We start from the raw sequence: 27,410 nt of genomic DNA, 5'->3' as shown, positions 1-27,410 counted from the left end.
TTAATAGACTATGAGGTGGCCTGGTGCGAAATTAAGGGTAATGAGAGTCTAATCAACCCAAACACATCAAATCTAATGGGGAAAGCGGGACACTGAATTTGAGCAAAAGAAGTTAAGAATGGAGACAAAGTCACAAGATTGGAAGACTCACTAGATGACTGAGCAATAAATGTCTGCTGCAGAGTGGATGAGGTGACCAGGTTGCCAGATCCAGCCACTTGGGCAACTGGAATGGCTACAGAATCTGAGACAACTAGGTACTATGGTTCCAATTCTCCGTAATACCAAAGTATGTGACCTGAAACTGCTCTGTATTTCCTTATGTCCCCACACATCCATATCAAAAACTAATAGCAGGTCATCTGGTTCAACATCTACTTACAGAAGCTAACTTCTTCCTTTATGAAAATGAAAAGTATTCTAGAATCAGTAGAATTTTTTCCTGACTGCATTTATATATGATTTGCAAACCAACAGAAGACTGGCTAAGCCTACTGAGAACTCCCTTAAATTGCTGAATCTATTTACCTATTTTTTTCAAGAATTAGATCTGAGACTTCTGGGTAAGGATGGTGGACTAAACACATAGCTATTCACTGATCCTTCCCCAAACACCAAGGGATATTTTTTTCTTAAGATATAAACCCACAGAGATGAAGAGAACTGAAGATTACAGCCACAAATTTTTGAAAGCTGCAAAATAAATGATTAAAAGGTAAAGGACCCAAAGACCCAAGAAAACGAATCCTAAGGTGAGCTTCCGGGAATACTTCTCCAAAAGGCTCAGCAGGGATAAATGGGAAGAATTAACAGAAAATCTTTCTGAAATGCAATTCTCAGATTCCCTTTCACTCTCTCAGGCAGGCAGACAAATGCCCTTCCCTCACCCTTGCAAGACTGAAGGTAATCTAAGGAGGTTTATAAATAAACAGAGATTTATATGGACTAGGAATCACCACGTAAGGTGAAGGCAGTTTAAGTTAACATATGTACTAGATTCCAGCCCACAGTGTGTTGGTAAATAAACATTTAACAACTGGCTGGGGTTTGAGGGGTGGGAGGACAAGTGTAGTTATTTGCAATGTTTGCTGTTTACTAGTATAGCTGCTTCAAGCTACCAAATGATGTCACTGAATGCAGAGTTCAGAAGAGATGCCTATTACTACATAGTATTCCCACCATATAGACAGATGTAGATACTCTCAAGAGCATCCACAATAAAAAAAAAAAAAGTAATACAATACACAGAAAGTGGTGGGGTTTTAGCACTTATTAATTTTTAATATAACATGTAATTACAAATCTGCATAACCTTTAATAATTGTAGTATGTAGCAACTCACTCGCAAAGTTCCTGAAAATTTAACAATTGTCTCTGATGTGCTAGTACTAGCCCTGACCCCAGCCCCCTCCCCTCTATCAATTCCTTTCCCAAAAGGCTGACAGTCAGGCCTTCACTTCCAGGCAGTGGAGATTAGAAGAGATGTCTCTGGGGAATTTGACCAGTGATTAGTCTACAAGGAAAAATATAAAGACACTGAAAAGTTCCCAAACTAAATTTGACCAGACAGATCATCCTACCTCAAAGCTCACAATTCATAAGTCCTACTTGCATGTTCAGAGCTCGCAGTCAGCTTCTTAGGATCCCACTCTTAAATATTAGTAAACAGCCAAGAGTTGTTAGACATCTCTAGTATGAAACATAGAAACGGAAACAGAAAAAGAAAGCTGAGAGAGAGACTAGGGTCAGCTTCATAGGCGTGTGACCTGGGGAGTCACATAGCACCCTGTACTTGGAAGAGCTCCATGTTAGGTTTGACGCTATGCTCTTGCTGTCTTGGAATGCTTTAATAATGTTAAACAAGGGGTCCCACATTTTCATTCTGTACTCAGCCCTACAAATTACATAGCTAGTCCTGACAGAGACTATGTAGGCAGAAGAAAATTGTGGGGAGAAAACCACCATTAATATTTTCAGAAACATAAGACAAAATATTACAAACATGAAGCCAGAAGAGTATGCTAAAAAAAAAAAAAAGACAAAAAAGAGTAAGAAAGTGATCACAAGCATGCTTTCTTGGTAATTAAAAATGTAACAGCTGAAATGAAAAACTCAACAGAATAGCATAAGAATTCTGGAAGATTAGTCCAGGAGGTCCAATATCTGAATAATAAGAGTTCAAGAGGGGATAAAAAGGAAAAAAGGGAGAAAGTCATCAACAAAACAGTTCCCAGATTGAAAGGGTTCATCAAGTGCTCAGCACAATGGAGGGAACCAAACTCACACTAAGGTATATTATTGTGCAATTTTAAACACTTAGAAATAAAAGAACTGATCATATAAATAATCACGAACTTAATTGGCTTTCAGCTTCAAGAGCAATGCAGTAAACATGGAAGAAATTAGAAAACAATGAAGTCATGCCTTGAAGATCTGCAAGCTAGAATTCTAGCCAGCCAAACAAACAATTAAGAGTAAGGACAGAGTAAGACATACTCAGTCATTCAAGCTCTCAGAGGTGATTAAAAATCAAACTCCCATAAATCTTTCTCAGGGAGCTACTGGAGAATACATTCTGACAAAGTAAGACACAGGAAGATATGAGATCTAGAAAACAAGAAATCCAACACACAGAGACAAAGAGTAACCCCAAGATGCTGGTGAAGGAAAGTCCCAGGATAAGAAGTATGCATAAGAACAGTGGGCAACCAGCCCAGATGGGAGCACACCTTCAGGAAGATGGGAAGCTAATGCAACACCTGAAGTGTCAGAATCCTGAAAGGAAAGTTGGGCAAGTTGCAATTTGAACTATAAAGGAGTTAATATAAAAGTAGGCAACAAAGAAAAATATAAATTTCAGGGAAAACCAAAAGTTGTATAGAAAAGTAAAAGTGTTCACAGATTACTACATGGCTTAACTGTGAATAGCACATTCAGTCATTTTTTTTTACAGGGGTGTGTGTGTGTGTGTGTGTGTGTGTGTGTATATATATATATACACACATATATATATATATACACACTTTTTTTTTTTTGGCTGTGCCAGGTTTTAGTTGTGGCACATGGGGTCTTCATTGCCACATGCGGGATCTTTAGTTGCGGCATGCAGGATCTAGTTCCCTGACCAGGGATCGAACCCGAGCCCCCTGCATTGAGAGCACAAAGTCTTAACCACTGGACCACCAAGCACAGAGTCTTAACCACTGGACCACTGGACCACCACTGGACCACCTCCAGTATTCAGTGTAAACACTGAATACTGATCTAAGCAGTTATGAACACCTATACCAGGACAGGAAAACAAAAAAGGTACCTGGGGATGTGGAAAAAGAACTAAATCCTCATCTGCCATAATGGGAAATCAAGAGATAATACTTGAAGCTGAGAAATCAAGAAATCAGAATACAAGAATGCTATTAAGAAGACAAGGTTCAGAACTTGCTACCCCAAAATAACGGTGCCTTGGCATAGTGAATATTTTAAGCTGAAGAAATCTGAGAAAGGACAGGTGCAGGAAGGACTCTCTGACCTTCTCTTCTACCCTGAAGCAGATCCTAAGACCCTCATGTGAGAGATGCCCTCCCTATACCTGGAGGAAGGGAGGATCCTCATTTCTGAAGCTGGAAGGACAAGGAGAGAAATTCAAAGTAACTGGCCTTGTTTCCCCAGTTTACTAACTTTAGCTCATGTTATTTTGTCCTATCACGTTCTTCTATGACTTTCTAGTCTTTCAAACCCAATATAAAAATGCTCAAGTGGGCTTCCCTGGTGGCGCAGTGATTGAGAGTCTGCCTGCCGATGCAGGGGACACGGGTTCGTACCCCAGTCCGGGAAGATCCCACATGCCGCGGAGTGGCTGGGCCCGTGAGCCATGGCCGCCGAGCCTGTGCGTCCAGAGCCTGTGCTCTGCAACAGGAGAGGCCACAGCAGTGAGAGGTCCGCGTACCGAAAAAAAAAAAAAATGCTCAAGCTAAACCACTTCTTCAGGTCTACATTTCCTCATGAAGACTCCCATGTTACACAAAACCTATATTAAATAAATTTGTATGCTTTTCCTTTGTTAGCATGTCTCTTGTCAGTCCATTTCCAGGGCCCTACTAGAGAACCTACGAGTGGAGCAGGAAGAAGAATTTTTACTCCCCGGCAAGAACAAAGCAGTAAGAATCAGCTATAAGAAATTAAAGTGTTTGCCTCTAGAGAGGGAGAAGTGAGGGATGAAGTGGGAGAACTGTTGCTTTTCAAAACAAGTCTTACAGAGCTATTGAATCTTTAAACTATGCACATTTAACACTTTGATAGAAAAAAATACAAAATAAAAACATGAGAAAAGCTAGCAGAAGTTCAGTTTGATTTAGTTTACGATTCCTTTTTCAGATTACAAGTTTTCCCAACAAGAAATTTTTCTCCTTTCATTTGTTGTATTTCCAATTTTTCTACAACATTTACTACTTGCACAATAAAAAGTTAATACTCATCTTACAGATACTCCAACTATTATTTAGGGATAGTCCTGTATCATATGATACCCAACCTGGCCCAGCTCAGGAAATAGTGGTAGCTTACCTCCCAGGAGTTACCACAGCAGTTCACACCAAATGACTCCCTATCTCACAATGGGTTTCCCTCTGCAAGCCTACATTCTTTCAAAACACTATAAAAAAGACTTTCCATTTAACCCTGTGAGAAATTCAAATAATAAACACAACAAACTCTAGAGTGTGCCTGTAAGGGCAACAAATTCAATTTCTTTCACATCTTTATTATTCCAGACACTAAATTAAAAGCTTTCAGTACATATAAATTACAAGATGCCTTATTTAAACACAACTGGATAGCGTTTAGCATTTTTTATTCTTGCCTTATATAGCTGTCAGGTTGACTCTTATCTAGCTAGTAGAGTTATTATAGTCAGTTTACAAAACACCGTTCAGATAAGTAAATGCCGTCACATCCTCTGTGCACCTCCAGATTGAACGATGATGGTGGTCATGGTCAGCATAGGATATTTAAGGAGGAATTTGCTTAGCACAGAGAACTGAGCCTATCTGTAGACAGGTGTAGTCCAGATCAAGCAGCTACACATGTTTTCACTTATTCCTTTAAGAGTGATTTGGTTTGTTTGGATTTGGTATAGAATCATTTCTGGATTTAAGGAAAACTATACAAGGTATTACAGCTTGTTATGTTGGCAGGCAGGTAGCCATGAAGAAATCCTAATCTAAAAAAGATTCCTTTTGCACTTAAAATTGAGGTGGGACAGACATACCTGAAGGCATGGTCTACATTTCTCATCTTCATTCTGCCTAATCATGGCAAAGATTGTTTTGTCTTCATTATTAATTAGTAAACCCTAGCCTAGGTAATGTGGCCTGTAGGATCATGAACACTCCTTACACACGTACACCTAATGCCAATAAAATATGCCTCTGACATAAAAAAAAGCCTTAAATTTTTCTCAGACTGGCAACAAAAACAAGCTGCTACCAGAAGAATTTCTTTTTTTGTCAAAGTGAAATTAAACTTTGCCAATATACACAAAGAACATACTTCCAGATTAGTGGCTGTTAACCAGCTTAATCTTAGGACGCTCAAAACTTCATGTCCACACTAGAGTGCTTTAGGTAAATAATACTCATCTCTTCCAGCTTCTAGATAGCTCTCGGCCTTAGGAAAGTTCATCTGGTTTCTTGCCACCTCCATCCATCCCCATCTAACCCTCCTCCCAAAAGCAGCTTTTTTTTGTCACATTTTGTTTTTTGAAACGCTTGCTTTTTCCATTCTAAGTTTTCCCAAACTATTTCAGGGTTCTGACAATTCTGCCAGTGACTAAGTCTCCTCCTGGGAATAGCTTCATTATCACCATTGAAAAGTCACTCCTAATACTGACTGATAAGAATCTGGAAACTCTTTGTAACTTCGGGAATGCAAATCCCACCCTACCCAATCTAAAGATAAACGTATTACAAATGGAATAACTGGACTCACCACAGGACAGAACTCTAGCAGTCTTTGTGTTCCAATTAAGCTATTGAGTTTTGTGTATAATCCTAATTCTTACTAATATGAAGAATTTACTATTTCCTTCCTCATAACCAATTAATACATAAATTACTAAGAGTCAAGCAAGCACAAAAGAAAAAAGGAAAAAAAAAAAATCACCACACACACTCAACACAAAAACTCAGCAGCAAATGCCCGAATGTTTTTAAGGTGATACGGCCTTCCAACTGATCAACTGTTTCAGAAATATTTTGTGCAGTACATGTGTTGTGCGGGTAACTTTTGTTTTTGGCAAGCTAGTCCTCCTGGCTTGGAAAATCAACAGCAGATAACCTAAAATAAAAGGTCTTTTCCTATATCCCTCAAATGGAACAACTATTTAGAAACTTAATTCTTGCAAAAAAAGATATCCAAAACAGAGATGATCATGTATTTCTATCATCACCATTTTGCGTCTATCTAGCTTGCTCAATGTTCATGGAAAGTTACATAATCATAGTCCATTCATTCTGGAAATGTGAGAGAGCAATGCAGAGATGATTCCCCCATCCACACACAGCCCCCCAAAAAAGCAATGTCCAAAAGTTCTTTCACATCGACCAGAATCAACATGGGCCATTTTGTAGTCACAGCGGAGAACGTGTAGCTCAGGGGTATATAACCTTTTTTCGTGCTACAAACTTCTTTGGCGGTATGCAAACACTAGAGACTCTGGAATTATTTTTTAAAGCAAAACTACATACACTGAGAAAACCGATTATACGGTTATCAAAATATTTAAAACTCATATAGTATTCAATACACTTCTTGTTTAATATATAAAATAGTGAGCTCTAATGACAAGTCTATTAACTACCATAATTTCCAAATTATGACCAACATAAATGATATTTTCAAGGTATCTATAACAACTACAATGTAATATAAAAATATCTGTCAATTGATGACAAAGTCACAGGGACTGCTGACTTGCTGTGGTTTGAAGCAAATGGTATATTTCAGTTAGAGATTAGTGAAAACAAGAATCTAACATTTTTCTCATTCAAGCTCATGGATCGCTGAGGCTTTTAAAGTATGCTCATTCTGGAGCATTTAAAGAGGCATTTAGGGACTTCCCTGGCGGTTAAGACTCTGCCCTTCCAATGCAGGGAGTGCAGGTCGGTTCCCTGGTCAGGGAACTAAGATCCCACATGTCCCCGTGCAGTGTGGGGCTGCCCACCTCCTCCGAAAAAGAGGAATTTAGAGATCACTTGATTCAACCTCTTCATTTAAAAGATAAGGGAACTAAGGAGGAATTGATGACACTGCTTGCCTGAAGTATCTTCGTTCCAAATCACCGAGTTCTATTTAAAGTAAACCACTGTTTTCTTCTGAAAACCTGAATCTCACATCTAAACATACTTAGCACTTACTTCAAACTTGCATCTCAGTTTCATCATCTGCAAAATAAAGATAATAATCCAACTTTGGAAGAATCTTAATGTGAAAACCAAATTTAAAAATCCATGTTAAAATACTATAGCAGTACCTTTAAAGGTAAGGCTAATTATCAATTAATTCCATGAGAAATCAAAGGCAAGTTATTCTTGTTCCTTAGTACACCTTAAATATCATCAAATTCTGATTTATTTACAACATTAAATATTTTATGCTATCAAGTGGATTTCCCAAAAGACAAACTGACCCTAGAAATAAGCCACTTTGAAACTGTGCACCTCAGATTGGGACTCAAACCCAGCCAAAACCCACAGTCTTCCAACTGAGATCACACACCTGGTTTTAGGACTTAATGAAGCTCAGGTTCTTGATGTCTCATCACAGAAATAATTCAGTGAGAGACAAAGTTATAGGTAAGAAGTGGATTTATTTAGAGAGAAACATACTCCACAGAGTGTGGACCATCTCAGAAGGCAAGAGTGGCCTTGGCAGAAACACACTCCAACTCAGGTGAGAAAGGCACCAGGGTATGGGTTTGTCAGTTTTTATAGGGGTGGGTAATTTCATAGGCTAATGAGTGGGAGGAGTATTCCAGCTATTTCAGGAAGGGGTGGGGATTTCCAGGAATTCAGCCACTGCCCACTTTTTGATCCTTAAGGTTGGCCTTGGAACTGTCATGGCGCCTGTGGTTGCATCATTTAGCTTGCTGACATGTTACAGTGAGCATATACCGAGGCTCAAGGTCTAGTGGAAGTTGACTTGTCTGCCATCTTGGACCCATTTGGTTCTAATCAGTTTATGTCATGTCCTCAGGCTATGTCATTCTTTCAGAGGTTGTGCGCTGCTCCCTTCCCTCGTTTCAACTTCAAGTAGAAAATATGTTTAGAACTAAAAGTATTGGCTTCGGAGTCAGACTCTTACAAGCTATGTGCCTGTAATTCTATGCAAACTGCTTGTTTTATCTGATCCTCCGTTTTTCAATCAGTAAAATAGGAATAAATGCTAACAACCATATGCGACTGCCATAATTAAACGTCAATCCCTTTCTCTTTAAAGGGTCAGTGAAGAATATAGGATTCAGATAACCTCATAAAGCAGTAAGGAAGCTTTTCTGATTTATGCATTATGGATATTTACTTTCTCCCCCATATTGTTCCTGGTGAGTCTGAGGTTCTTGCTTCATCACAAAAGAATTTGGAGAAGAAATGATAGGTAAGAAGTGGAATTAATTAGAGAGAAACACAGTCTACAGACAGAGTGTGGGCCATCTTGGAAGTCAAGAGGCAAGAAGCTTTGACATATGGTGTGGTTAGTTTTTATGGCCTGGATAATTTCATAGGCTAATGAGTGGGAGGATTATTCCAATTATTTTGGCGAAGGGGCAGATTTCCAGGAATTGGGCCACCGCCCACTTTTTGGCCTTTTACGGTTTGCCTCAGAACTGTCATGGTGCTGGTGGGTGTGTCATTTAGCATGCTAATGTATTACAATGAGTGTATAATGAGGCTCAAGGTCTACTGGAAGTTGAACCTCCCGCCATCTTGGACCTAGCCGGTTCTCACTAGTTTTCACCATGTACTATGGCTATGTCATTCTTTTAAAGGTTGTGCCCTGCCCCCTTCCCTCCTGTTTCAATGTCACTTGATAAAATTATTTAAAATAGAATAAAGTATGACACAAATAATATCCTCAATTCATGGTCAGTGCAGAATCTCTCAGCAATCTAAAAGAAAGCCAATCAAAGAGCCAGCAATTTTTTTCCATGTTTAAAAAGAAATTACACAGTCAAGATAGTATTACTGTGCTTTGAAAAAGGAAGGGAATTAAAACCAAAGGCCATTCCCAAATTTCTAAACCAGACAAAAGCAAACAAACATTTGGAAGACAACAGTCACACAAAATAATTTAAGCACATATTTAAGTATGCAAGTGCGGGAAAAAAATGCCAATAGAGGCAAGGCTACTCAACTTCTTCCCACACATTTTGTTTTGCTTGCCTCCACAAAAAGTAGTCAACTGTAGACATGTCAAAGTTATATGCAAACATTTTAGTTGACTAGGAACAATATACAGAAAATACAGTAGGTAGTCCTGGAAACACAAAAGGCTCACAGTCCAAAGCAGATTTGTTAAACACTAGGGGCGGAAAAAAGAACCATTATCTGTCATGCCCTCCTGTCACACCCTTTTATTTGTAGTCATAGCTGCAAGCTGTTTTAAAGACAATGGCAATGTTATTAAGGGTACCTTCATGCTGTGCCAAAGCACATATACAGAGCAATTCAGAACAATCAGTCTTACTTTCATAAGAGCAAAGGTTGCAGCCAAATGAAATGGGTGGATACCATATTAAACAATCTTGGAATTAGCTAATAGGATATGGGAAAAAATGATCATAATGCCGATGCTTAAGTTCCCTTCCTCCTTTACACAATAAAAATTTTTACTATTTGAAAAGCACTAGTCGAGAAAGGTTCCATTTACTAAGATGTAAATATGGCCTTTTTTTAAGCACAAAGATGCTTATTATTTCCTTGTATAATCTGTAAACTTAAAATATATGCACGGGATACTAGATTTGACATCATATAATTTTCAAAAGGATACTATGTAGAAACAACTATAGTAGAAAGCTTTAAACATAGGCACTGCAACGCTAGAGAAAACCAGGTGTTTCACAAACATTTAATGAAAATGGAAACTGAAGGAAGGCAATAAGTAACATAAAACCTAATGCTTGGTTTGTTGTGGTTATTCTACTGCTCTATTCCTCAGGAAACAAATTATTCTCCCACTGGTTTTCCTGACTCCGTTTTCCTAACCATAATGAAGTTGAAAACATTAAGCAATTGTTTTTGAAAATCTGGTAATCACATAACTTCATGGCTTACTTTCAAGCACAGTATAAGCTAATTGTTTTATAAATGACTGGGAAGAGGACTATGTATTATATACATGCACACATATTTAAGTAGGCCTTTCAGCTAGAATGTAAAATTTATCTGATAAAACAGTGAGCTACTCTGTACTACTAGACTACACAGGTTTAAAATACGGTACTTTATCTGTCATCGTGGCATGTCAATATTGTAAGCAATGTATTCAATCTAAATTAATTACAATAGTTGACGTTCTGTTAACTGGCTTCAAGGCAAAAATCAGAAAAGGGACAAAAAAGAGCTTAAACAATGATATTACCATAATTACATCAACATAGCTTTATACATAAACATAGTACTATTACTAGTAAAATGGAAAAAAAATGAGGGATAAAATTCAGTGAAAACTTTTATACAACAATTTTAATAGGTTGCTTTTAAGACCCATATTTATGGAATATTACGTTCAGATACAATTCTAATGCATTAATTAGAACTTCTATTTTAGGTTAATAGCTAGTACGAGAGAGCTACTGCTCAAACTAAACTGAAAGGGGAGTATCTTCTCAGACACGCTGTTTTTAAAAGACCCCACAGAGTTTAAGCTCTTCTTGGGCAGCTCCTCAGTAGGTTCAGTATCTACTGCCCTATTTTGCTCTAAGAATAGGAACCATTTATGAAAGTTTCTGCCAAAAATCACAAGGTAGATAAAACCCATATTTTTAACAAATCTTTTTTAAATGTGTATTTTGAAAACCAGCCTCACAGAGAGCTCCAAACCTAGAAAAAAGTTTACAATAAAAATAGGTTGGGATGGTACTTCCCTGGTGGTCCAATGGTTAAGACTCCACGCTCCCAATGCAGGGGGCCCAGGTTCGATCCCTGGTCAGGGAACTAGATCCCACATGCCGCAAGTAAAAGATCCCACATGCCGCAACAAAGAGCCCGTGTGCTTCAACTAAGACCTGGCACGGATAAATAAATACTTTTTAAAAAATAGGTTGGGGACTTCCCTGGTGGTCCAGTGGTTAAGACTCTGTGCTTCCACTGCAGGGGGCATGGGTTCGATCCCTAGTCGGGAAACTAAGATCCTACATGCTGCCCGACATGGCCAAAAAAGAAAATAAATAAAAATTTTTTAAGAAGAAAAAAAAAGGTTGGCCACCGGGACTTCCCTGGCAGTGCAGTGGATAAGACTCTGCACTCCCAATTCAGGGGGCCTGGGTTCAATCCCTGGTCAGGGAACTGGATCCCACATGCATGCCACACTACGAGTTCACATGCCACAACTAAGGAGCTGGCGAGCCACAACTAAAGGAACCCAGGAGCTGCAACTAAGGAGCCCACATGCTGCAGCTAAGGAGCCCACCTGCCACAACTAAGGAGCCTGCCTGCCGCAAATAAGACCTGGTGCAACCAAATAAATAAATAAACGGTTGGCCACCTAAATTATTTGTTATTTACAGTGACTTTAGGCAAAATCATTTATCATTAAGACTGAGGCCATACTTTTAAACTTATCCTGTAAACTCGGTGAGAACGATGCAAGAAGTTTAGCACTTACCCAAAGCACTGCAAAAAGCAAAACAGAGGTACATCTCATGTCTCCAAATGGCATTCCAAAAAACTGCCCAAAGCAAGTATAATGCTGTAAATCTTTTCAGAATTATTTATTATAAATAATAAATTATTTTTAAAGCAAAATAAGAAAATATAAATGAATTCAATCTGTTTTATGTATTTGGAACCTACTTAAAGGTCAAAAGAAAAAGCAGCTTAATTGAACAGAACATAGAAAACTAATAAATCATTGACTTCAATCAAACCCTCACCTCACCCTCACTACTCTGAAGTACAGGAACTCTGCCAATCGCTTGACATTTGTGGAAGCTTCAGTTTGGGGTATTTTGTTTTATGCTTTTGTTTTGTAATAAAACTGACTGCTATGGATCAAAGAAAAATCATATGAAAACATAAAATTATTCAAGTTCACAGTAAAATAAAGTGGTGGGAGAGTATAAGGAAATTGAAATACAGAAGAATTCATTGAAAGATTCCAGCCCCACCCCCCAAAGTGACTTGAAATTATGTCTAATTAATACCCAAACTTAGGGCTTCCCTGGTGGCGCAGTGGTTGAGAGTCCACCTGCCAATGCAGAGGACGTGGGTTTGTGCCCCGGTCCAGGAAGATCCCATATGCCGCGGAGCGGTTGGGTCCATGAGCCATGGCCGCTGAGCCTGCGCATCCAGAGCCTGTGCTCCGCAACGGGAGAGGCCACAACAGTGAGACGCCCGCGTACCGCAAAAAAAAAAAAAAAAAAAAAAAACCCAAACTTATATATTCTGAAAAATTTTTTCATGAATGAGGATGACAGTGATGGTATTAAGGAAACTCAGGGCTGGTGTTTCAAGAATTAGAGATGATCTGCGATTCCCAATATAAAAAGTACAGCACTCAATTCTGGAAAGTCTTTTTAAATTTTTAAATGGTAGAACGGAGGTTACCATAGTAAAAGCTAAAATCACAAGCATAAACATAAACCTATAGCCAATTTTATTAGAATTGAGACATATACTAACTCATTAAACAATTTCATCACTTTACCAGCAGACATGTCACTGTAACTAAGCAATAAATCCAAATACTATTCTTTCCTTTGTGCATCCTTAGAAGGTATCAGATGGCTTGATTTATTCTGATGTAAAACCCTAAATTTGTTTAATGCATACAAACACATATACATTTTTTATAAACACCCACTACTGAGACCTTCTTAAACCCACATTAAAAAAAAAAAGTTAGACGGGGTGGTATTTCCGTCCATGATTTAGCTTAATCCTAAAAATATTCCTCCAGGATTCTGTCCAAAGTCTAGCAATATACCTACATCTGGTTAATGCACCAGTTCAAGATACTTTTCATTTTAAAGTTACTTTATAACACCAATACACTAAAAAACAGAAACTAAAAACAGATTTTATAATCTAAGGTATAAAATCACTCATTATCAAAGTGTCAGTTCTCCCTCCTCAAAAGATTAAGTATGCAGGGGCTTCCCTGGTGGTGCAGTGGTTAAGAATCCGCCTGCCAACGCAGGGGACACAGGTTCAAGCCCTGGTCCAGGAAGATCCCACATGCCGCGGAGCAACTAAGCCCGTGTGCCACAACTACTGAGCCTGTGCTCTAGGGCCCATGTGCCACAACTACTGAGCCCGCGTGCCGCAGCTACTCAAGCCCGTGTGCCTAGAACCCGTGCTCCGCAACAAGAGAAGCCACCGCAATGAGAAGCCCGCGCGCCGCAACGAAGAGTAGCCCCCGCTCACCGCAACTAGAGAAAGCCTGAGCGCAGCAACAAAGACCCAATGCAGCCAAAATAAACAGATAAATAAATAAATGTATATATAAAAAAAGATTAAGTATTCAGTTTTATAATGACAAAGTATACATTAACCTCGAAAGAAAGTCACAATAGTTGAATTTAATATATGCCAAAGCCCTCATTTCAGATGCTACCCTAACCTCATATCTAGTATGACAGGAGGGAGTAACAATCTGTGGTAGCAAACCCCCACAAAATTCTCTTTCCTGGTAGAAATAATCAGTAAAGAGAATCTGTCTTTCAACACCTACTGCGGGTGTTTATCAGACTCCTGGAAAGTGGCATGAAAGTTTTGTTTATCACAAGGAAACAGAGAAGTTTAGAAACATGGGACTTGCTCATTGGTTTATTCTAGAATCACTGATGGAGACCAGAGTAATAAACAAAACTCTCCAAGGCTAAAAGCAAATGCAATTTGCCCAATTTTGTACAGATACAAAGCCCAATTTTGTAAGCTAAAGAGAGACAAGTTCTGAGAACTAAGGAAGGCAATCATAATAAACACACTTATTTTAAGTCTCCTAAACGTCGGCAGTATAAATACAACTCCTGGCAACACCAACAAAATACAATATTTCAGTTCCTAGCTTTTAAAGAAAAAATAGAAAAGTGTTTCAAGTTAGGGTGTTTAAATACATTTTGATAATAGCTCCTTAAAGTCTGCCTTTCCAAAATAACTAACAATCATTATTGAACACTTAGTATTTTCCAAGATTTAAACGAGCTCCAAACAACAAAAATAAATTAGATAAGCATCATCCAAGCCCTCCTGTGGTGCTGACATTCTAACAGGGAAGACAGAAAAATAGTTATAAAACAAATAAGAGCTAAAACTATAAAACTTTTAAGTGTTCATGACCTTGGATTAGGCAATGGTTTCTTAGATATGACACCAAAAGTATAAGCAACAGAAGAAAAAATAGACTCCACCAAAATTTAGAACTTTTAATTTTTACTATCAAGAAAGTAAAAAACACAACCTCCCAGAATGGGAGAAAATACTTGCAGCAAATAATATGTCTGATAAAGGATTTGTATCTAGAATATAATGAATTCTTGTAACTCAATAAAATAGAAAGAAATACAAATAATACAAAGAAATAATAATACAAAGAGATAACTCAATTTAAAATGAGGAAAGGACATTCTCCAAAGAAGATATACTAATGGCAATAAACATATGAAAAAATGCTCAACATCATTAGTCATCCGGGAAATGCAAATCGAAACCACTTCACATCCACTTAAGGATGGCTAGAATCAAAAAGAGATAATAATTGTTGGCAAGAATATGGCGAAGCTGGAACTGTCATATACTCAGGTTGGAAATGTAAAATATACAGCAGCCGTGGAAACAGTTTGGCAGTTCTTCAAAAGACTAAACAGAGAGAGCTACCACATGATCCAGCAATTCCACTCTTAGTTATGTACTCTCGAGAAATGAAAACATTTATCTACACAAAACTTGTACATGGATGTTCATAACAGCATTATTCATAATAGCCAAAAAGTAGAAACAACCTAAATGTCCATCAATTGATGAATAAATAGTGTATATTCATGTAGTGAGATACTATTCAGCCATAAAAAGGAATGAAGTACCGATATGTGCTACCTTGAAAACATTACAGTAAGTGAAAGAAGCCAGACACAAAAGACCACATAATGTATGATTCCATTTATACGAAATGTACAGAATAAGCAAATCTAGAGAGACAGAAAGTAGATTTAGTGGTTGCTAGTAGCTGGAGGGATGGGGGAAATGCGTGTGACTGCTAATGAGTATAAGGGTTCTTTTTGGTATCTTCATGATAGCAGGTAGTACTCTCATGACTTGAATCAAATGTTCTAAAATTGATTTTGGTGATGATTACACAACTCTGTGAATAGCACTGAACTGTACACTCTATATGGGTTAATTGTGTGGTATGTGAATTATGTTTCAATAAAGCTGTCTCTTTTAAAAAACAGGGTATTAAGGAAACATACAAAAGGAATCCTAACCTAATCTGGAGAATCAGGAGAGTTTAGTGAAGACCTGGATGCATAAGCATTTTAAAACATAAAAGTGCATGGCACGTCTGAATGGCTACTAGTAGCTAAGAGAATTTAAGAATGGCTGGAGTACAGTGAATAAGTGGAAGAGATGGTAATAATGTAGCCTGCATTTACTGAACCTTTACCTATGTGCCAGACACTTCTTACTCCAAACCCTTAACTATTATATTTAAGCCTAACAACTCTTTGAGGTATGGACAGTTACTGTCCTCATTTTACAGATAAGGAAGCTGAGGCATAGTGGAGGAAAGTGACTTGCCCAAGGTCACAGCAAGTGGTGCTACCATGACTTGAACCAAAGCATTCTGGCCCCAAAGCCCCCCACACTCTAACACTTCAAAACCCACCCTTCCCTGGAAATTGCCTATCAATTAATTACAACTGACCTAGTTTTATATATTCAATCCTGTACAGTAAGCAGATATATTATACATTTATACACAAGTTTCTTTGGTTGAGCACTAGGTGAAGTACTCAACTTAGGTTTAGAGACCATGTTTTATAACACTTTTAACCTTTAAACTCTGGAATCACACTCAGCAAGACAGGTTGATCACTTATTAGCAGCTTTGAGAATTAAGACTTCCTGAAAGATGTGTTTCACACAACTTAGGAGGCATTTATTCATTATATTATTAATATTATCACTATTTCATTTATGTGTATAAACCAGTAAAGTAGAATGTGGTTAGAACTTGTTAGTATTTGCGTAAGAAAGTAGATCAAACTTAGGTTTCTAGTGTAAACATCTGTGTGGACGATAGTCCCTATGACTATGAGATATCAAAGTCAAAATGAATTAACATACAGCTGGATCTGTGGACCTGGTCCTCAGAAGAACTGGACCAAGGAGATAAATTTGGAAGTTTGGGCATACAGCATGGTAACTCAAGCCATGATAATAGATTAAATACCTAAGGAGAAAGCACAGACAGAGAAAAGGTCTTAAAACATTGGTTTTCAAGTTTCATAAGCATCACAATCACCTGGAGGGCTTGTTAAAACACAGATGGCTGGATCCCATCCCCAGAGTTTCTGACTCAGTAGGTCTGGGTGGGACCTGAGAATTTTCATTTCTAACAAATTGATGTTGATGTTGCAAGTCTGGGGAACCACACTTGGAGAATCAATGACCTACACAGCAAAGCCCTACAAAACTCTGATAGTTAGGATAGGAAACTTACAAGAGACCAAGAAGAGGCCACAGTAAGGTAGGAGAAACACTAGTCCAATGAAATTATTTTTACCAAGGTCACCAGCAGCCTCCTAACTGATAATCCAGTGGAAACTTATGACTCCTTAAAACTAATTCAATTCTACTTGCAACAAAAATGTATGGAGCACCTACCATGTGCTACGCAAGTCTGTCCCCTATAACTTGACCCTATCTTCTCCCTTGGCTTCCGAAATATCACTCACTCCCTTGTTGCTACTTCTTTTTTGAACACTTGTTCTCTGGTTCCTCTCCTTCCGCCCACTCAAAACATCTCAAGGTTCCCCAGAATTCTGGGTCTTCTCTTCTACATGCAATCTCTCCCAAGGCAGTTTCACCTAATCCCCTAACTTTGAGTACCATCTAGCTGCCAATAATTCTCCCACACCTCATCTTTAGAACTGACTTTGCCTCTGGGCTTCAGATCCTATTTCCAACTGCCAACCCAACCACATATTTACAAACTAAGCCTCTTTCTTTCCATATTATATCTTCAAAAGGCACAACTATCCACCCAGAGGCCCAAGCCAGAAATCCGTGAATCTTCCTAGAGCAATCGTTCTCACCTTAGCAGCATATTAGAACTTCCCAAAGAGCTTAAAAAAAAAAAACCTCACTCATGGGTCTAGTAATAATATGACAACAATAATCCTGTTCTATGTCCTTAACACACATGCATGTAAAGTGCCTAGCAAAAAATACTTGTGAGCACTCAGGAAAAGGGAGCTATCTTTGTAAACACTTGAAATTTCAGCTCTTCTGAAGTCTCTTCTTAAGTTTCTGATCAGAATCAACATTTGTTTAAGCTGTTTCATTAACAAAAAAACAAACAAATGAAAAAATTTGTTTATAAGCCCCTCTAAGGTAAACTTTAAAAACTTAGGTTCAAATTCATATTCCTACTTCTTTCAAATATCCTTTGGTATATAGATCCTTATAGTTGATTTATAAAGGGAAGAGTAAAAGTTGTTAATTATATCACTTGAATCATAGATTTCTAGTTAAAATTTGGCCCATGGATAAGAGACAACACAAAACAGTGAGAGAAGTCTATTGTTCATAGAGCCATTCACACAGACACTTATTTTCCCCATAAACGGGGAAAAAAAGAGACACCAATATATTCAAACAAGCTAATAGGAGAAGCTCATTATATACAAGGTTACTTAAAAGTGTTTGCAAATGAGACATTCAACTCCACAGTGATATCAAAGCTCCTCTTTGGTGTTACTTTGTATTCTGAGTATTTTCAAAAGAGAATGACGAAGATTTAACACAGCCGCTATCTTCCAAAGTATAATGTTTTGTTTGTGCCCCTTGTCCAATGATGTTAACAAATCTACTTTTTCTTGAAAAGATGTGCAGGAATGGGCAAATGGTAAGTCAGTAAGTTCATTTAAGGCTGCAAACTTCTGCCCCTTTCACCCAAGATAGCCAGTTTCTTATAACTTTAGCAATAACAGGAGAGCTCACAAATAGCCTGGAATATGACAGAAAACCAAAGAATAAAAGCTACCAAAAATTTCGACTGGAATAAAGGGTAAGGGTTTTTCTTTGACTGTTGTTTGCTTCAGCTGAACAAATCAGTAGTACATCTGTGTTACAAATGAATTAGAATTAAGCTATCTATATATTTTAAAAATAAAATGTGTATGCAAATACCACCAGAGTATATAAACCCACTAAAAAACCATCCTTTTCAAAAAAAGTTCACTGCCTGGTAAGTGGAGAGGGACTTAAAGTTGTTAACTGAAATGGAATCAATGGAAATAAGCTTTATTTACATTTGGATGGTGGAAGCAGAGGAGGTTTGAACCCCCTTTTTTAATAAAAACTCTAGGGCTTCCCTGGTGGCGCAGTGGTTCAGAGTCTGCCTGCCGATGCAGGGGACACGGGTTTGTGCCCCGGTCTGGGAAGATCGCACATGCTGCGGAGCAGCTGGGCCCGTGAGCCATGGCCGCTGAGCCTGTGCGTCCAGAGCACAGGCTCCGCAACGGGAGAGGCCACAACAGTGAGAGGCCCGTGTACCGAAAAAAAAAAAAAAAACCCTCTATGTACGAAGTAACCATATTTCCAAATAGGAAGGAAACACAGGTATTGATTATAATTATGAAAACCTAACGTGGGTGAGGAATGAGAAAAGAAGAAATTTAAAGGCTTTTTCCCAGTTTTATTTTTCTAGATTTGGGAAAATCTTTAATTTTTACATTTTATAAATGAACAAAATGTGTATATAATCTAAAGGTTACCTATTTTCAATATGATATATATATATATTTTTTCCCCTTTGAGATTTTAATGTCAGCCTCATTCTTAAGAACTGTTGGGGGCTTCCCTGGTGGTGCAGTGGTTAAGAATCTGCCTGCCAATGCAAGGGACACGGGTTTGAGCCCTGGCCCGGGAAGATCCCACATGCCACGGAGCAACTAAGCCTGTGCGCCACAATTACTGAGCCTGAGCTCTAGAGCCTGCAAGCCACAACTACTGAGCCCACATGCCACAACTACTGAAGCCTGTGCTCCTAGGGCCTGTGCTCCACAACAAGAGAAGCTACGACAATGGGAAGCCCTCGCACAGCAACGAAGAGCTCCCCGCTCACCGCAACTAGAGAAAGCCCGCGCACAGCAACAAAGACCCAACACAGCCATAAATAAATAAATAAATAAATAGATGATTTAGTAAAAAAGAACTGTTGGGTTCAATCAGTGGGGAAAAAATGAGTCCCTTTTATTATTTCTTTTAATTTACTTTTTGCACAGTCAGCTTTAATATTAGGATGTGATCATTTGGGGCGCCTTTTTATTTTTTTATTTTATTTATTTATTTATTTATTTATTTATTTTTTTTTTTTGCGGTACGCAGGCCTCTCACTGCAGTGGCCTCTCCCACCACGGAGCACAGGCTCCGGACGCCCAGGCTCAGCGGCCATGGCTCACGGGCCCAGCCGTTCCAAGGCATGTGGGATTTTCCCGGACCGGGGCACGAACCCATGTCCCCTGCATCAGCAGGCAGACTCTCAACCACTGCGCCACCAGGGAAGCCCTGGGGCGCCTTTTTAAAACACAGCCTTTCATACAGCTTTAGTGTTTTTTTTAATTGAGGTATAGTTGATGTACAATTATTATGTAAGTTTCAGGTGTACCAATATATTTTCATAACCCATCCCCTAAGAGATCACACATCCTGAACCTCTCCAGTGGTAGGGAAATCATTCCATGAGCAAAGATTGTTCAACTTCAGACAGCTTTGCCAAAGGACTAACAGCATGCTTTTCAAACTTAAAGTTTGTAAAACCTAAATGCAAAACGAGGAAGTTTATTTATTTAATATCATCGTAGTATTAGACCCTGCTACATTCATAGTCCCAAGTTCATGGGGGTATATGAGACACATCTCAAATATTTTTCAGCAGATCACCAATGCCAGGTGAACACTTACGCCAGGTGACATAATCAAGTACTTTTCTCAAGAGTCCACCTGGGTGAGCTGTTGGCCCTGTGTCTTGGGTGGGAGATAGTGTGATACGGAGAGAGCAGAGGTGAGGGTCCAGCCACTGAGTCCTCTGTGCTCAATTTCTGGGATGTGCCTGCTCACATCCTCTTCCCAACACCCCGTTGTCCTCTGTTTACAAAAGAATTCATGATGCACCTCTTCCCTTCCCAAGCCCCATTTCACCCACCCACACCAAAAAGGAGCAAGACCTCCTGTTTGAAGACAAGATTGAGGATCCCCTCCCAGCCTCAAGGCTTGCTTTTTGTGTCCCAAAAGAGTCATGTATTCAATTAACAAAGTCTGTCAACTCAGCACCTACTACGTGCTGCTATGGGTTCTCAGGACTGTTAGTTGTTCCGAATAGTGGGCATCACCCAGCAGCCTCCTAAAGGGAACAAGTTTTTTTTTTTTGGTTTTTTTTTTTCTTTTTGCGGTATGCGGGCCTCTCACTGTTGTGGCCTCCCCCGTTGCGGAGCACAGGCTCCGGATGCGCAGGCCCAGCGGCCATGGCTCACGGGCCCAGCCGCTCCGCGGCATATGGGATCCTCCCAGACCGGGGCACAAACCCGTATCCCCTGCATCGGCAGGCGGACTCTCAACCACTGCGCCACCAGGGAGGCCCAGGGAACAAGTTTTGTCTGAGGAAGCATCTGGAAGTGAGCTTCCAGTTCCACTCTGCCACGCCCTGTGTGGACCTGAGGAATTCCTCTCCCTCTCTAAAAATGTCCACCTGGATTCCCAGTAGGGAAAGGAACCATTAGAGTTGCAACAGCAACCAAGCAAAAACTTGTTGATTCAACTCACTTATAAATTTATTTACTATTATAAATGGATCTCAAAACAAACTGCTAAAATTTAAGGAACTGAAAATTGTTTCATTTTTGTTGTTCTCTTCTGTCTATTCTATTGTATCAGAACAACCCAGGCCACTGTGGGTACCTTCTACTCCAGGCAATGAATGTACAATGTGCTTGACTATTACTTAAGACTCCACACTCAGCTCCTATGTGCTCAACAGACCACTCACTATAGTTCAGAAAGAAAATGCCTCTGATCCACTTGGACACAGAACAACGAGGGCCTTCCATCAGTTTAGTGAGACAACTCCTCTTTACATTAGCCCTACAGGATCCACATGAATGACAGTCTTCAAGAGGAACTGAAATTGTCTCCCTCTTTACTACCCTTGTACCCAGGCTTTCTCTTCTCTAAGGACACGTTTCTTCTCAGGCAGTAACTTGGTCCTAGCAAACATGGCTTCCTGCCCTTCACACTTACAACACTTGTCTGAACCTGTTGGATTCACAATACCCTTAGCCCTCTTTCACAACTATGTTTATTTTTATTGGGGAGTGGGAGTGGAAAGATGAGGGAGAAGGAAATTAAGGGGATAAGGAAAAAACAAAACATGTTCCCATGGCTCCAAAAGTTCCAGAAACTTTACAACTACAGAAATAGAAAGGGGATTCAAATTCTTCCCTTCCCAACAGCTCCCCACAGGCTAACGCCTACGAAACTAGAGACTCCAATCCTAGTTTACCTCCATGTTGGGGGGCACAAGGGGGTGTTGTCCCAGCTATCAAATTCTGATTTGTAAAACCTGGTAAAAGTTAGTAAATTATGATATCATAGCCTTAGATACAGTAAATTACTTAAATAACACCCGCCACACACAAATTTTTAAGCAAAATATCACCTCACTTCTAGTAAAGCCTGGATTCTACTCTAAGAATAACCATTTCTTAGTTCTATGGCCTTGGCAAGTCACTACTTCTGATATTTCAGAGTTGTGGTGAGGATTAGATCACTCAGCACAATACCCAGTTGATACTATAATCATGCAGATAGGTGTTGTCTACTTTGTTCAAAGCAAACCAAAACAAGTGCTCACTCTAGTATAATTATTTTTCAACAGCTGGAGCAATTCCTGTAATGATGATAACACATAAATTTTATCGAAAAGAATGAATAGCCTGTGCTTAAAAGAGGGGGAGGGTCTTAAAGAACTCTAGAAATTAATACGTATTAAAATATTTTTTATCTATCTGTTTTAACTAGGTAGTTCTATTGTATGAGAATAATGTAGGCCATGTGGGTACCTTCTACTCCACTCAATGAATGCACAATGTCCTTGACTATTTCTTACACTCCACTCTGATCCAATATATTGTTTTCAGAGTTGTTCTAGAACAGGAACATAAAACTACCTGCTTAAATTAAGGAACACTAGGAGCAAACAGTGGTGGCAAGATTTACTTGCCTCAGAATCCCTCCACAAGCCGACAACTATTAGCCCCTTTACTATTCCATTATTCACCAGAAAAAGGAAACAGATTTAGTTCAAATCACAGGCAAGTCCCTTATACTTGGACATATTTGCCCAAAGACTATTAGATTGGATTTAGAAAGAACCTTGCCAAAGAAGGGAAAACAATTTCTTTTCCTTTAATCAATCAATTCTTCTCTAAACCCAGGAAACACCATACAATTTGTTTCCCATATCTAGTAAGTAACCACTTAGCCCTACTTTCATTTTTTTAAATTAATTAATTTATTTATTTTTGGCTGTGTTGGGTCTTCGTTGCTGCGCGCAGGCTCTCTAGTTGCGGCGAGCGGGGGCTACTCTTCGTTGCGGTGCACGGGCTTCTCATTGCAGTGGCTTCTCTTGTTGCGGAGCACGGGCTCTAGAGCACAGGCTCTAGAGCACAGGCTCAGTAGTTGTGGCACGTGGGATCTTCCTGAATCAGGGCTCGAACCCGTGTCCCCTGCATTGGCAGGAGGATTCTTAACCACTGCGCCACCAGGGAAGTCCCAGCACTACTTTCTAATTATAAAGCCTACTCTAGTCACAGAGTATTCAGACCCACGTCTAGCTATGAGAAAAATAACTAAGGGGAGTTTCCTTGAGAACACTCTGCTACCTCTATACTTTCTCCCAAACAAAATACTACGGAATCACTTGATGTGAGCAAAGGCATTTACATTTCTATCCTATTAACTAACCTAACATCATACAAATTTCCTACATGATCAAGCAGAGGCAAATTAACAGATGTTCATTATCCCAGGTCCAAATGTCTGATCTAGCTGGTAAACAGAAATAAAATCCAAAAGTCATCTCCAGCTGATGTCCCACAATTCAAATCTAGAAGCTTGGTTGGAATACTCTTACCAGTAAATTGTTTTTAGGTTGGTCTCATGAAAGAAACTATCACTTAAGGAGCCAGAAAGTGTTAACCTATTTTTGTTCTCATTAGACTTTCTGCGTATAACTTTGTAACCAGCTTGCTCTTATGCAGCTAAAGCTACACCTACATCTTCTGGCCAGTGAGCTTGCTTGGTCCCTGGCTTCCCATGCCCCCCGCCCCCGCTGCTTGTCTTCCCAGTAATCCAATCACTGTTCTTCCTGTACGCCTAAAACTGATCTAATGCCTATCTTCTGAACTGTACTGTCTGTCAGACAGCAAAACCACTGGGGAGGGGGCTGAGGTGGGGGGGAGGGGCCACAAGAAATAGTAGTGGACTATGGGTACATGTGGCATAACTCACCTGTTCTAACCAGCAGTTCCACAACCTGTCCTGACCAAGTGACTCAGATTGTACACCCTGGCTCACTCTAGCAGACCTGTTCTTGACCCAACCTAACCCTTTAAACTGGGTATGGTTTCCCTGGCCACCCATCTCGTACCCAAAATATTCTACTTAAGCAGAGGAGTCTCATGGTTAATTATGGCCATGCTTACAGAAAAGGAAGCTAACATTCAAGTATCTCTTCCATACTTGGTACTGTGCTAGGAGCTTTCTCACTCAAGACCCACCAAAGCCCACTGATATAAATATTGCCCTCATTTTACATGAAGAAACCACAGAACTCCACTATCTTCATATTTAAGAAAATAAAGCTAACTGTATCAGATATTGAATAATGTTAATAAAAATTCTTTTTAATGTTTCCCTTAACGGGGTTACTATTCATGTTGTTCACTGTGTGAAGAGCAGTCCACTGCAGTGCCAAGGAATCAAGCTTGAACAATTTCTAATTAGCTACCACCTCACCTTAAAAATTCTGCTTCACCAAAAAGAAAATGCCACATCTTAAATGGCATCATATACTTATACACTATTTAAATTAAATTCTAATGGCCATACTACCCAAAGCAATCTACAGATTTAATGTGATCCCTATCAAATTACCTGTGACATTTTTCAAATAACTAGAACAAATAATCCTAAAATTTACATGGAACTACAAAAGACCCAGAATTCCCAAAGCAATCCTGAAGAAAAAGAACAAAGCTGAAGGCATAAACCTCCCAGACAGTACTACAAAGCTACAGTAATCAAAACAGTGTGGTATTGGCATGAAAACAGACATATGGATCAATGGAACAGAATAGAGTCCAGAAATAAATCCACACACCTATGGTCAATTATTTTTGACAAAGGAGGCAAGACTATACAGTGGAGAAAAGACAGTCTCTTCAACAAGTTGTGTTGGTAAAGCTAGACAGCTGCATGTAAATCAATGGAATCAGAACAATTCCTCACACCATATGCAAACTCAAAATGGCTTAAAGATTTAAATATAAGATAGGACACCGTAAAACTCCTAGAAGAGACCACAGGCAAAACATTCTCTGACACAAATCATAGCAATATTTTCTTAGTTCACTCTCCCAATGCAATAGAAATAAAAGCAAAAATAAACAAATGGGACCTAATCAAACTTACAAGCTTTTGCACATCAAAAGAATCCATAAACAAAACAAAAAGACAACCTACAGATTGGGAGAAAATATTTGCAAGTGATGCGACTGACAAGGGCCTAATTTCCAAAATATACAAACAGCTCATACAACTCGATAACAAAAAACAAACAACCCAATCAAAAAATTACATTTCTGTGACGTCCCTCATGGTGCAGTGGTTAAGAATCCACCTGCCAATGCAGGGGACACGGGTTTGAGCCCTAGTCCAGGAAGATCCCACATGCTGCAGAGCAACTAAGCCCACGCACCACAACTACTAAGCCTGTGCTCTAGAGCCTGTGAACCACAACTACTGAGCCTGCAAGCCACAACTACTGAAGCCCACACGCCTAGAGCCTGTGCTCCACAGCAAGAGCAGCCACTGCAACAAGGAGCACACAGAGCGCAACGAAGAGGAGCCCCCGCTCGCCGCAACTAGAGAAAGCCCACGCGCAGCAACAAAGACCCAATACAGCCAAAAATAAATAAACAAATTTTAAAAAATAAAGTTTATCATGGATTCTTTAAAAAAAAAAAAGACATTTCTCTGAAGAAGACTTACAGATGGCCGGCCAACAGGCACATGAAAAGATGCTCAACATCACTAATTATTAGAGAAATGCAAATCAAGGCATCACCTCTCACCAGTCCGAATAGCCATCATTAAAAACTCCACAAACAATAAATGCTAGAGAGGGTGTGGAGAAAAGGGAACCCTCCTACACGGTTGGTGGGAATGCAAATTGGTGCAGCCATGATGGAGAATAGTATGGAGGTTCCTTAAAAAACTAGAGTTACCATATGATTCAGCAATCCTACTCCTGGGCATATATCCGGAGAAAATTATAATTCAAAATCATACATGCACCTCAATATTCACAGCAGCGCTATTAACAATAGCCAAGACATGGAAGCAACCTCAATGTCCATCAACAGATGGATAAAGAAGATGTGGTACAGGCACACACACACCCCACACACACAATGGAATACTACTGAGCCATAAAAAAGAATGAAATAATGCCATCTGCAGCAATGTGGATAGACCCAGAGATTATTATACTAAGTAAGTCAGACAGAGAAAGACAAATATCATATGATATCGCTTATATGTGGGCTCTAAAATATGATACAAATAAACTTATTTACAAAACAGAAACAGACTCACAGACATAGAAAAATTTATGGTTACCAAAGGGGAAAGGGGAGAGGGATAAATTAGGAGTTTGGGATTAGCAGATACAAACCACTATACATAAAATAGAGAAACAACGAGGTCCTACTGTATAGTACAGGAAACTATGTTCAATATCTTGTAATAACCTATAATGGAAAAGAATATAAAAAAGAATATATATGTATAACTGAATCACTTTGCTGTACACCAGAAACTAACACAACACTGTAAATCAACTATACTTCAATAAAATATAAAAAAATTTTAGGGACTTCCCTGGTGGTCCAGTGGTTAAGAATCCACCTTCCAACACAGGGGACGCGGGTTCGATCCCTGGTTGGGGAACTAAGATCCCACATGTCGCAGGACAACTAAGCCCGTGCACCGCAACTACTGAGCCCGCGTGCTCTGGAGCACACGCACCACAACAAAAGATCCTGCATGCCACAATGAAGATCCCACGTGTCGCAAATAAGACCCAATGCAGCCAAATAAAACAAACAACAACAAAGTAAAAATTAAAAATAAATTTAAAAAAACCAAATTCTAAAATGTACAAATTAGTGATCTTTATATCTTCAGAATTATTAGGATATTTAGTATGCTTACTGGTGATATAACAGCTTAATAAAAACATATCATTCACTCTACACACAATAATTGCTTCTGGGGAAGACACGTAAAGGTACACTGTGAGAAAATGACTGACTTTTCAATATATACCCTTTTGTACCATTTTAAACCTTTATCATTTGCATGTATTATATATTCTATAAGGAAGTATGCCTCCAGATTCAATCACCAATTTACAGGAGATACAGAAGACATAAGAATATGTTAATTAAGCTAAGCCCCAGGGATAGAGTCATTAAAATCCAGACTCTGAGAAACTCTAAAGGACATAAAACCCTATTTCTTTAATAAATAGATTTCAAGGGAGAGAGAAAATGAGAGAGGCAGCAAGGGGAACCTCTAGATTAAAAGGGACTTAAAAGTCATTACCAACCAACTGCAAATTAGGGACTT

At 39.1% G+C, this 27,410-nt stretch overlaps 1 protein-coding gene across 5 annotated transcripts in view; it reads right to left on the bottom strand.

Moving 5' to 3' along the window:
- The window catches only part of FBXO34 (F-box protein 34), a 78,561-nt gene that overhangs the window by 30,881 nt on the left and 20,270 nt on the right, over positions 1-27,410 (bottom strand). Inside the window, exon 3 of one of the 5 annotated variants that reach the window (XM_082616951.1) lies at positions 16,563-16,668. The exons of 3 other annotated variants lie outside the window; for them this stretch is intronic. The gene's annotated coding sequence lies outside the window, so the exon portion shown is untranslated. Of the gene's footprint in view, positions 1-1,431; positions 1,514-16,562; positions 16,669-27,410 lie in introns of those variants that run through there. One more of the 5 variants, XR_014293672.1, reaches the window with a different exon arrangement.

This window comes from Mesoplodon mirus, assembly GCF_964341445.2.
Source record: "Mesoplodon mirus genome assembly, chromosome: 4".
NCBI lineage: Eukaryota > Metazoa > Chordata > Mammalia > Artiodactyla > Ziphiidae > Mesoplodon > Mesoplodon mirus.
This window is presented reverse-complemented; position numbering and strand designations above follow the sequence as displayed.